Source organism: Panthera pardus, unplaced genomic scaffold (assembly GCF_024362965.1).
Source record: "Panthera pardus isolate Hobbes unplaced genomic scaffold, ASM2436296v1 HiC_scaffold_13, whole genome shotgun sequence".
Classification (NCBI taxonomy): Eukaryota; Metazoa; Chordata; class Mammalia; order Carnivora; family Felidae; genus Panthera; species Panthera pardus.
The window spans coordinates 17957215-17970050 of NW_026526688.1; positions in this window are offsets into that span (position 1 = coordinate 17957215).

Consider the following 12836-nt stretch of genomic DNA (forward strand, 5'->3'; position numbering starts at 1 on the left):
GTTCAATTAAGTGCCATATTGGAAATACCTCAATATATAGCTGTGGCCAAAATAAGGAGAAATTATATCCAGAGAAGAAATTCAAATCTGAGAATTAAAAAAGAAGAACAACAATAAAGTGCTATATATCACTGAGAAAATGAGGATTCATTATTGTTTAATGATTAAATGAGCTAATGGAGGAAGAGTGTTCAGAGGGCATGCCCGGGCAAAGGGTTTTTCCTTTTATAATTCACACAGAAAGAGCTATCATGAGATTCTCAAAGGCAGCTCTGGTTTCTGGGCTGAAATGTAGTGAATGCTACTATTATATTGCTCTTTGTAGTGAAATGCAAAATAAAAGGAATATTTTATTGGTTTTTGAAAACAGTTTTCATATGGATGTTCATTGGAAGGTTTCAAAACCTAGAAGATTTCAATGCTTTTCTTTTGAGATGTAATAGAAATCTGATGGCAAAATTAACCCAGATTTGTGTCGATTTACTTCATCCCATCAAGTAGTCATAGGGATTATTTACAATTTGAAATAGAAAATAATGGAAATAGACAAAACAATATATCCATTCTTATTGTTCAGTATGACTTGCCTACATAAAAGTCAATGCATTGAAATATCAATCAATCCAGAAATTGCTTTTTTGTTACATGCTGCTGTGTGGGTCGTCGGGGACTGAAGACTTTCTGAGCGACTAAGAGGAAATAAGATCAGGTGTGTTATATAAACCATTGATCTGTCCCTGATGAATTCAAGTGAAATTGCACAATTAAAATCACACAAACTACTTTTAAACCATTTAAAAAAAGCTAATCTGCCTGGGTTTGTTTATTTCAAAGTATCCACCTATGTGCACATGTACACAGATAAAGCAGATTAAATGTCTTACTGCTGCTGGGAACTTGATAAGAACACCATCAAGCTTCCCAAGCCATGGTTTTCCTACATGAGAAGAAATCCTAAAATGTCAAGTCAATATAAATATAAGGATTAATCTTTTTAGAAAGATTCATGCTAAGTTTGTTTTCTTTTGTTTATAAGATCAAGGAAAAAATGGCATGCATCACAAATATTGCCAGCAAGAGACACATTTTGGGGTTGAATGGAATAAATAACTTCATTTGAAAAATAAATAGAACTGCATTGCTTTGTAGATTTTGAATCTTGGATTGTTTTAAATTTTTTATTTAAAAAAAATGTTTATTTATTTTGAGAGAGCGAGAGAGAGCGCACACTCACATGAGTGGGGGAAGGGCAGAGAGGGAGAGGGAGAGAGAGAATCCCAAGCTGGCTCTGCACTGTCAGCGTAGAGCCTGACATGACATGGGGCTTGAACTCATGAACTGTGAGATCGTGACCTGAACCAAAACCAAAAGTGGGTTGCTTACCTGACTGAGCCACTGAGGCACCCCTGGATTTTTTTTTTTTTAATTGGTAAAACCATATATATAATTTGATTCCAAGGTACTGTGTATAGGCTAACAAGACTGACCACTAATATGGAAAGTTTTTCTTGCCAGATTTTCGTACACTTGCAAAGAAATTGGTTATTTTCTCTGTTAGTACTTCTAAAAGCAGAAAAGTAGTAGAACATCCTAGGAGTTTCTGATCACTATGAACTTCTCTCGCATATTTGTTCATGCTTTGGTATCATAATGATTTCAGGTCACATTGTTAGTTTTTATGTTTTTTTAATTTTTTAAAAATATGTATTTGTTTTTGAGAGAGAGAACAAGTGTATGTGTGTGTGGGCGGGGGAGGGGCAGAGAGAAAGGGAGACAGAGGATGCTAAGCAGGCTCTGGGCTGTTGCAGGGCTCAAACTCATGAACTCATGAGATCATGACCTGAACCTAAGTCGGATGCTTAACCAACTGTGAGCCACCCAGGCACCCCAAGTTTTTATTTTTACAAAATGGTTCTTGGGACAATCCTTTAATTTGAAGATCCTAAATTTTATTCTTACTAATTCAGTTTTGGTTTTTGTTTCCCCTCCCCCACAAGGAGTTTAGTTTTCACATACATTTCACAGTTTGGTTTGGACTGGGACAAATGGCAAGCTCTAATGAAATTTCCAGTTGCGTTTGCTCTCTTTCCCCTGGTCACATTTTACACTCTGCACGCAGCCTCGGCAGGCATTACAGGTCTCGGTGGCCCAAATGCCAGTTTTCACAGAGCACATGACAATCAATTCCCTGTACTGAGGAGGATGGAACTCGGCCAGAAATCATTCAATCCCCAAGGGGCTTCAAGATGGAATGATGTGACGTCGGCCGGGTCCCAGGGTGCGGTACAAAGCTGCAGTGGAAAGGACAAATCAAGCTGCTCACACTTTCACGTTGATCTTAGTCCTCACTAGTGTTCATCTGATCCCAAGAGCAGAGGGAAAAAACATTCAAACTACCCCATGTCTATTGCAACGTGTTCTAAGAGAAAATTCCCTTCTGATTTCAAATTTTGGCAGACTGTTAAAATGTAGGAACATGATTCACCAGAATAAAGCATATAATTCCATTTACAGTCTGAAATCTCAAGTGGGTAATAAAGGAAGTCACATATTTGAAAATTATGTCCCATTGTTTCCTGAGAGTGAGGTGGTAGACTTCAGAATGAAAAATCAGTTTTAAGAATCAATTACTTAATATTTTACCCTGTATTATACTTCTAGACTTGATGGTGCCACATAATAAACTCCAGCAATTCTTTATTTAACTTTGCTTTCCAAGTAAAATCTAAGAAATAATTTCTTTGGAGGCAAGATGTTGGCTTTATGAACATGGAATTTAAAAATTCCCTGTAAAAACATACTATAGGCTGAGCAGTTTTTATATATTTTTATGATTGCTAGCATAAAATATGGAAAGATAATGTGATTCTTTTCCATATTAAATACACCAAAGTTTATGTAGAAAGTGTACAAAACATAGTCAACTTATATTCTTATTAAGATTAACCTTTGGGGGCGCCTGGGTGGCTCAGTCGGTTAAGTGTCTGACAGGCTCAGGTCATGATCTCGCGGTTTGTGAGTTCGAGCCCCTCATCAGGCTCTGTGCTGACAGCTCAGAGCCTGAAGCCTGCTTCGTATTCTGTCTCCCTCTCTCTCTACCCCTTCCCCATTCTCACTCTGTCTCTGTCTCTCTCTCTCAAAATAAATAAACATTAAGAGAATTTTAAGATTAACCTTTGGTTCCATTAGCACTATAGTTTATACTGGTATGTTACTAAACATGATAAGCATTTTATATTATTGAGTTGGAAGTGTTAAGTTCGTTGAATTTATCAAAGATGATAAAGACAAAGCTGAGGACGAAGATGAAAAATGGAAATGAAAATTCAAGTCCTCAATATATGGATGTTTTTGGCAAATTTCTACTTCCTAAATAATTGTTTCCATTATCAGCTTAAAACTGTAAAAACATTATTTCTGAGAACTCACTGAGGTAAATAAACTTGTTTGCCCTAATCTATGCTTTTTACCCAACTATTCTCATTATATGTAAAAATTTAAGCGTGTCGTCCAAAAACTTGAAATTCTCCATTGTTTCTCATATTATCACTCTCAAAAATGATTACATTTATCAAAGTGTTTATTTGCAGTTTATATTTGTAGACTTGTGCTTACAAAATACCATGAGAAATGTGATAAGCCTATTTTTCTATATATGAGAAAAACCTTGTTACTACAATTTATCTGAGATAAATTACAAAAAGCAAAATGGTTTTATGAGGACAGTAGAATATTATCATTTAGTAGTTGCTGATCTGTCTTTATACTTAACATTACCTTTTCTTTAAGTTTGTGGCTTGGCAGAGAGTTATCCCTGGACATAGATTAGACAATAGGTTCCACCTGAACATTTATTTCAGTCTACAAATGTTCAATCAGGCTTTTTCATAAATGTTTGTTTCATTTTGATGAAACCTCTGATAAAGATAAAAGTTCAATGCTATCATTATAAAGAATTTCAATTTCTATTAAAACTACTGATTTCAGGAATACAACTTTTTACATAGTCAACTAATCTTTCACAAAGCAGGAAAGAATACCCAATGGAAAAAAGACAGTCTCTTCAAGAAATGGTGTGGGGGAAAACTTGACAACGACATGTAGAAGAATGAAACTGGACCACTTTCTTACACCATACACAAAAATAAATTCAAAATGGATGAAAGACCTAACTGTGAGACAGGAAACCATCAAAATCCTAGAGGAGAACATAGGCAGCAATCTCTTTGACCTTGGCTGGAGCAACTTCTTACTAGACACGTCAGTGGAGCCAAGGAAAACAAAAGCAAAAATGAACTATTGGGATTTCATCAAGATAAAAAGTTCTGTACCATGAGGGAAACAAGCAACAAAAAAGGCAGTCTACAGAATGGAAGACGATATTTGCAAACGACATATCTGACAAAGGGTTAGTATTCAAAATCGACAAAGAACTTAGCAAACTCAACACCCAGAAAACAAATAATCCAGTGAAGAAATGGGCAGAAGACATGAATGGACATTTTCCCAAAGAAGACATCCAGATGGCTAACAGTCACATAAAAAGATGCTCAACATCACTCATCATCAGGGGAATATAAATCCAAACCATGATGAGATACCACCTCACACTTGTCTGAATGGTTAAAATTAACAATACAAGAAACAAAAGGTGTTGGAGAAGATGCAGAGAAAGGGAAACTCGTTTGCACTCTTGGTGGGAATGCAAACTGGTGCAGCCACTCTGGAAAACAGTATGGACGTTCCTCAAAAAGTTAAAAATAGAACCACCCATCGATCTAGCAATTGCACTACTAGGATACAAAAATACCCAATGGATACAAAAATACACATTTGAAGGGGTAATGCACCCTGATGTTTATAGCAGCATTATCAATAATAGCCAAACTATGGAAAAAGCCCAAGTGTCTGCCGACTGATGAATGGATAAAGATGTGGTATATATACAATGGAATATTACTCAGCCATCAAGAATAATGAAATCTTGCAATTTGCAATGACATGAATGAAGCTAGAATGTATTATGCTAAGTGAATAAGTCATCAGAGAAAGACAAATACCATATAATTTCACCCATATGTGGAATTTAAGAAACAAAACAGATGGACATATGGGAGGGGGAGAAAAAGAGAGAGGGAAAAATCATAAGAGACTCTTAAATATAGAGAACAAACTTAGGGTGGATGGTGATGGGCTAGATGGGACATTAAGGGGGCATTAAGGAGGACACCTGTTGTGATGAGCACTGGGTTTTATATGTAAGTGATGAATCACTGGTTCTACACCTGAAACCAGCATTGCACCGTATGTATGTTAACTAACCAGAATTTAAATAAAATTTTGAAAAAAGAAGATAGAAAAAAAAAGAAAAAAGAATAGCACTTTTGTTAAAAGAAAGCTATATAGTAGTTAGAATAAACTTTGGTGTGAATTTTTATTGGGATGATTTAGAATGTGATTTTTAATTCTCTAAAAGACTTTGAGCTGAATCATACATATTCTTTTCAATGTCTCATTTGAACAGAAACTAAGATTGGTCTTCACTGACCCATTATTAAAGAAAGTTTGTGTGTGTGTGTGCATGTGTGTGTATTTTAGGCACTTGGCGAGGCTTTATTTAGAAGCCTCCAGAACTGGAAAGTGCACTTTCTCTATTCTAAATGAGTGATTCAGTCCCTATCCATAGAGGTGGAATATGATCTTCATATTTGTTTTTTGAAAGAAAATATTATGTATTATAGAAGATGGAATTTTTGGATATTACTCAAATCTAGTGTTCAAGTCCCTGAGGATGCCTGGGTGGCTTAGTTAGCTAAGCATCCAACTTCAGCTCAGGCCATGATCTTGCCATTTGTGGGTCCAAGCCCCCTGTCGGGCTCTGTGCTGACAGTTCGGAGCCTGGAGCCTGGAGCCTGCTTCGGATTCTGTGTCTCCCTCTCTCTCTGCCCCTCTCCCACTCGTGCTCTACCTCTCTCTCTCTCTCTCTCTCTCTCTCTCTCTCTCTCTCAAAAGTAAACATTAAAAACATTTAAAAAAAAGAATAGATTGAACTGTCTTCAGTAGTCTGTTATAATACACACCGACTCATGCATTTATGAATTATATTTATTTCAAGGCATAAAATAGGTGTCTGTTTTTTCTCAGTGTTATGAGGAGCCAACACACTAACTAAGAATTTAATTTTAGGGGAAAACCATGTCTGACATAATAAAGCCAGTTTTGAAGCTTAATTCTTTCCACATTATGTAGCTGAAAAAAGAGGTTTTATTTAATAGTATTTTAGTTCATTAAAGGCAAGTGACTTTAGTCACTGAAGTCTGATGATGATTGAATTCTCAATGTCTTGAGAATTTAATTCTCTCTCAGTTCTCTACAAGAAGATACTTACCTATTTATTGGTTAAAGGAAGGAGCAAAGTGGAGAGAAAGTTACTGCAAATTGAGACTGACAAAACAGAACGAAACCAAAAAATTCCTGAGTTAAAACATCATTATTGAATTTTATTAAAATAAAAATTGAAAATTGAGAATAACATCTGCAGACAATAAAAAAGTTTATCTTTTATTATGTATTTTAATAAAGCATTGAGAATTTAAAAATCCAATTTCAAGTTTTAAATTTACCTTTCATATTCCTTTCTTGAGGTGTATCCTATCCAGCAGTGCCGTGCAGGAGTTAGACTACACCTGGCAGAACAGGACATCTAAATAATATCACTTAGCTGTGGCTCTACCTGTAAGAGTTGCCACAATCTGAGCCTGTCTGTGCCGGTGGCTAGGGTCCCAGGAGCTCATATGGACCGATAATGTTGGTACGTAATTGTTGTCTAGTTAGTGGGAAGAAATGGAATCATGGTTGGAAACTGGGAAGGGAAACAAAAGTTGAAGCAGCACCAAGGCTTGATGGAAAAACAATGATTCATGAGGCCAGAAGATAGGGTGATTTGAAACAGGATAGAGAGAAAATACAAGATGAGTCAAGAGGGTGGTTCAGAACTAAGTCAGAATGTGTCAAAGGTCGAAATGTTGTAGAAGCAAATGGATGAGACAAAGTTATCTGTAAGTTTCGAAAGGAGGCTTATCCCTAAGTAGTTTCTCTGCCGGGGTGACCAACTGTCCTAAAATGAGAGAATATTATAGCCAAGTGGGGTCCCATTTCACATTAAACATGTTTCCCACTTAAAAAAAAAGTTTATTTTTGAGAGAGAGAGAGAGAGAGAGAGAGAGAAACAAGCAGAGGAGGGGCAGAGAGAGAGGGAGACAGAGGATCTGAAGTGATAGCACAGAGCCCGATGTGGGGCTCAAACTCCCGAACCTTGAGATCATGACCTGAGCTCGGACACTTAATGAATTGAGCCACGAGGCACGCCGCTCCCCCGCCCCCGCGCCGACTTCCGTTTTTTAAAGTAGGCTTCATGCGTGCTCAGAGCCCAATGCGGGTCTTGAACTCAAGACCCTGCGATCAAGACCTGAGCTGAGATCAAGAGTTGGACACTTGTGGGGTGCTGACAGCACAGAGCCTGCTTCAGCTCTTCTCTCTCCCTCTCTCTCTGCTTCTCTCTCTCAAAAATAAATTAAAAAACTTAAAAGAAGTCAGACACTTAACCGACCGAGCCACTCAGGTGTCCCAGTCCCCACTTTTCAAATAAAGAAAATGAAATGTAAATTTGTCAAAAACCAGTTGTATTATTATTCTCTTTTTTTCAAGGTTAATTATAATCCGTGCTATTATTATTAGTGTGGTTAATATAAATAGCCAATATTTTCCAAGCACCACTGTGAATAGAATATATGGTGTGCAGACAGTTGACATGATTTAAGAGAAGGCTTTGAACTGCGTTGCGCAGCATATGGAGTAGCTTTGGGTCTTTAAAGTAGAGTAAAACATAAGAGCATTGGAAGAGAGGGATAGAACATTCTGGTGAGGGGGAAACTGAAGGAAGGGCCACAGGTGGGAGCATACTCCTAGGAATCTACTCTCAAGGTGGAGGATTAACTGGTGGGTAAGCCTGGCTTATCTGGTTGACTCATTTCCAACTCGAAAGATGGAGTAACTTAGTGTCTGCCCAGCTGGACCTGGCGATTTAGTTCAACCCAGGTTCTGGCATCATTCTGGTTGTCAGAATTGAGGGCATTTAATTAGAATTTGACCACAATAAATCAGTTGCAGTTTGCTGCTGGTTTCAATATTTCCTCATTCTGTTTCATGGGGTGTCCAGCCTGTGACTTCCCCGGGGGGTAACTGTGTGTGTGTGTGTGTGTGTGTGTGTGTGTGTGTGTGTGTGTGTTGTTCCCAGGTCTGTGAACTGTTGCTCCTAAGCCCTACCTTACTTCTGGAGTTGTGGGCTGAGCCTCAGTATCTCCAGTTTGAGTTTTAGATACTTGTTTTAAAGAGACAGATGATAACCACAGGCTGTTGGCTGAACATCGAGGGTACTTTGACCCAGATACAAGAAAGAAGCTGCTGGAACTTGTTGTGTCATCTCCTGAAATAGTTCAAAAGTTTCAGCAATCCTGCACAGTCAAGATAAGGCTTTAAATAAGTGAATGCCTGTTAGAATTCTTCTTAACAAACAATACTCTATAAATAAAATTGTAATAATTATAGCTGGAAAATATCTCCCAGTGCCCCACTATCTTAATAAATCAACTTTATTCATTTTCTCCATTCTCCTTTTTAGTTTTTACTCAATGAACATACAGTTTTTACTTAGTCGTAACCATAGCTGAGATGCAAATGAGGATGTCAAATCTAGTCCACAGAGAAAAGGTAAAGGCTTGTCTTTTACTACCTGCTATGCCCTGAATGATCGTGTCTTCCTAAAATTCACTTGTTAAAATCCTAAGCCCCAAAAGTCATGGTATTAGGAGGTAGGACCTTCAGGAAGCACTTAAGGCCTGAGGGTGGAACTCTCATAAATGGGATTAATGCCTTATGAGAGGCTTCAGGGAGATTCCCCACCCCTTCCACCATTAAAGATACAATGACAAGTATGTGACCCATAAGAGAGCTGTCACCTGACTACAGTGGCACTCTGATCTCAGACTTCCTGCCCCTAGAATGATCAGTCATGTATCTCTGTCCTTTACAAGCTACCCAGTCAATGGTATTTTGGTATAGCAGCCTGAACAAATGGATTAGGATACTGCCCAAGATGCTGAAACAAAAATAACTTATCAAAGAATATGCTATCACCTGCTGAGCAAGCTGGTGGGTACTGTGGCTCCTAGAATGCCTATTTTGGTAAGTGGAGCTGGACTTCCTTTGTGGGAAAAAGATGATTTCACTGCCACTGGTAGGAACATCCTTGAGAAGTGTGGAAACTCTTTGTTCTACGCATTGCAAACATACTGTCAATTTTATCTGCTACTTTGGTCCTAAACTTTACCTACACTCATCTTAAAAATCAACTTCCTGAGGTTTTATTCACCATCATACTCTCCTTCCAGGCATGGTTTTGAGAGACTATGGAACAGTCTTTCAGTAAGGAAAATGCGGCAGTGATGAACACAGCCTGGGCTATTAGGAAAGGGCTACTAAGCCCTGGAGAGAGGCACTGTTGCTGCTGTCATTTCTCGGGGTATTTCTGGATGATGTTGCATTACTTGAATTTTTAAGTTTTTATTTCAATTCCAATTAGTTAACACACAGTGTAACATTAGTTTCAGGTGTACAATATAGTGATTCAATACTTCCATACCACACCCAGCGCTCATCACAAGCACCCTCCTTAATCGCCATCACCTATTTCACTCATTCCTCTTTGGTAACTGTCAGTTTGTTGTCTATAGTTGAGGCTGTTTCTTGGTTTGCCCCTGTCTCTTTTTTTCCCTTTGCTCCTTTGTTTTGTTTCTTAAATTCCATATATAAGTGAGATGACATGGTATTTGCCTTTTCTCTGACTGACTTACTTTGTTTAGCATAATACACTCTAGCTTCACCCATGTCATTGCAAATGGCAAGATTCCATTCTTGATATCTGAGTAATATTCCATTGGACATATACATAGTAAAACCTTGGATTATGAGTAACTTGTTCTGTGAGTATTCTGCAAGACAAGCAAACTTCTAATAAATTTGAACTTGATAAACGAGCAATGTCTTGCAATATGAGTAGTATGTGACACTGAATATCACATGATCACAACTGAGCCAATGGTTCTTACAGTTTGCTTTGATATACAAGTGCTTTGGATTGTAAGCATGTTTCTGGAATGAATTATGTTCACAAACCAAGGTTTTACTGTACTGTATTTTCTTTATCCACTCATCGGTTGACGGACACTTGGGCTGTTTCCAGAATTTGCCTATTGTAGATAATGCTGCATGTGCATTATTTGCATTTGATGACCAGGTAACACAACTTTCAAAGGTGCACATAAAAATTGTTCTAAAATATAGAAGAAAAACAGAATTTTGGTGATGGAGACCCCAGTCTGGAGGATAGGAAATGAAGCTAGTTTTAGGCAAGTTGGTTGATGTAAAATTTGTCTTTGAATTATTTTATCCCTTCTTTTTCTACTCTTTCTCCTTCCTGTTCTACTCACTGATCTCATGTATTCCCAAACTATACAGAGTTCTTCTTGACGGATTAATTAACACAGAGGTTTTAGTGGCTTAATTACCAGCCGTCTGGAAGGATATAAATTTTATAAGGAGAACCTCAGGGGACAATATTTAACCAAGTGAGTAGTTCTCCAATAGCAGAATTTCAAGAGCTGCGTTCCTGGAAGGGGAGGCTTTGCTGGACTTCCTGACTTGCAATTATATCATATTAGAGTAGAACTGCTCAGTATGTATAAGGACACCTTGAAGATATTCAGGATCTTTGGAGAGGCAGTGGGGTAGATAATTTCAAGACTTAGAGAAAAATTGGAAACAGGAAATTGCAAATCATCTTTACCGAAAGAAAGTGTAGTTGTGTCTGCTATGTGATTGCTATATGCCTATCATCTCTCCTACGGAATGACAAGGTCAATTCCGTGATTTTCCGTATCCATCAAGGCAAATATTTCCCTCCAGGGATTTAGTAAGCGATTAAGTGAAACCACTTCTTTGAACACTCTTGGAATATCAGGACTTCTTGGTTTTCTTAACATTATATTTTTCTTTAGCACTTGGTTCAGGAGTCCTAAAGTTCCTCCCTTAAGGAACATTCAAAATTCTTTTCTGGTAACTAAGGCTAAGAGTAGATGGAATCATTGCCACATCCCTCAGAAGTCCCAAACTCTGCTGGGGTACAGAAGCATGGCTAGGTTGGTTCTTTGTCCTCTGGGGTCTTTGGGTCATGAGACATGTTAGGGGACAAGGTGATTTGGGGCATATAAAGAAACAAAAATCTGCAGTTGGTTTCTTGATTGCTTTGTAGTTGCTAAAATAGTACATATCCACTCAAATAAAATTCAGAGATATGTTGAAAGAAAAATGACAAAAATAGTAATATTTATTTGGTTTTATAAATACATTTACCAGTCTACATTCATTGGAATTACATATAAACATCACTACACCCCTTAAGCCAATTCATGGAGGTTTTCTTCATTTCCTTTCCTAAGAAATATATTGACACAAATAAAACAATACTGTTTAGAAAAAGTACTTATGGATTCAATTAATTAGAACCTTTTTCTCACACTAATTTGGTTTTAAGAAGGCAGCTCATTTATGTGTTCCTATAGCAGTTCACGTCACAAGCAAATTAAAGTAAGAAATGTCTACTTTTAGAAATTTTTCTTTTAACCATAACCACAATCTGCCATAACCACAATCGAGAGAAATATTGCTATAAAAATTCATACCATTGCATTTAGCCAAATACAAAAAATTGCCTTGGGTTATTGGGTATCTAATAGTTAGCTAAACTTATATTCATTGGTATCTAATGCTTCATTGTTATATGTGTATGGCTTTATTTGGCCTCACAGGTTAAACTGGCCTCACTGTGTTCTTTCTAAGGCTTTCAAACACAGAACAAATCAGGTATTAGCTTTCTGTCGGTTCATTAGCGGCAAACTGATGAGATTTACATCAAATCGTTCTTGACAGAATTCACGGTTGCTCATCATTCGTTCAAATGATTTTTATTTCTTTCTATATGCTGCAATTATATTCTTGGCCAAAGACATTTTTCTCCACTTGGGAAATAATCATTAGTTTATTTATCTTCAAGGGTTAGAACCCCACAAAATTATGATTAAGGATGGGAAAATTAAATACATACACCAGGTAATGCTGCCTTTTGCGTGACACTTCATGGCGAAGGAGTGTTTGTATGCTCTTTGTTCAGACAGTCATGTCAGCTGTAATGCATCAGTGTGGTGAGTTGACAATTGCCTGACCTGAGTGAGCCGTCTGGTTTAGAAATTCTTTGTTCTTTGTGGCTCTGTCCTGTGACACTCTGCTATTTCCTTTTAAGTGGAGGCTGGCATAATGGACTGTAGAGAGGATGACCTGGCATAACCCAACCTACACAAATGGACTGGCCTTTATTCAGTTGGACCCTTTGACGTGCCTTTCAACATGTTACTATCTCAGTATTATTTTGGAATGGAAGAATTTAATTACTTTGGTAATCAATAGCCACTCCAGACATTTTGAAACAAGTTGAGCAAGATAAACTTGCTACTTTTTCCTCCCTCCATTTTTAGACACATGACTCTTTAAGGGAAATTTAATCCGTATGTTTCTGATTCCTTTACACTTAACTCATCAAAATGTTGTTTTGTAAGAGCCTTTGAAGTCAAGGAAGCCTTTTAAGTCATTTTTTATGAGACTTTTTCAAGCCTCTTTTCTTAGGAACAGGAAGTGGCATTTAGCCAACAGTTAACAAACTCAAA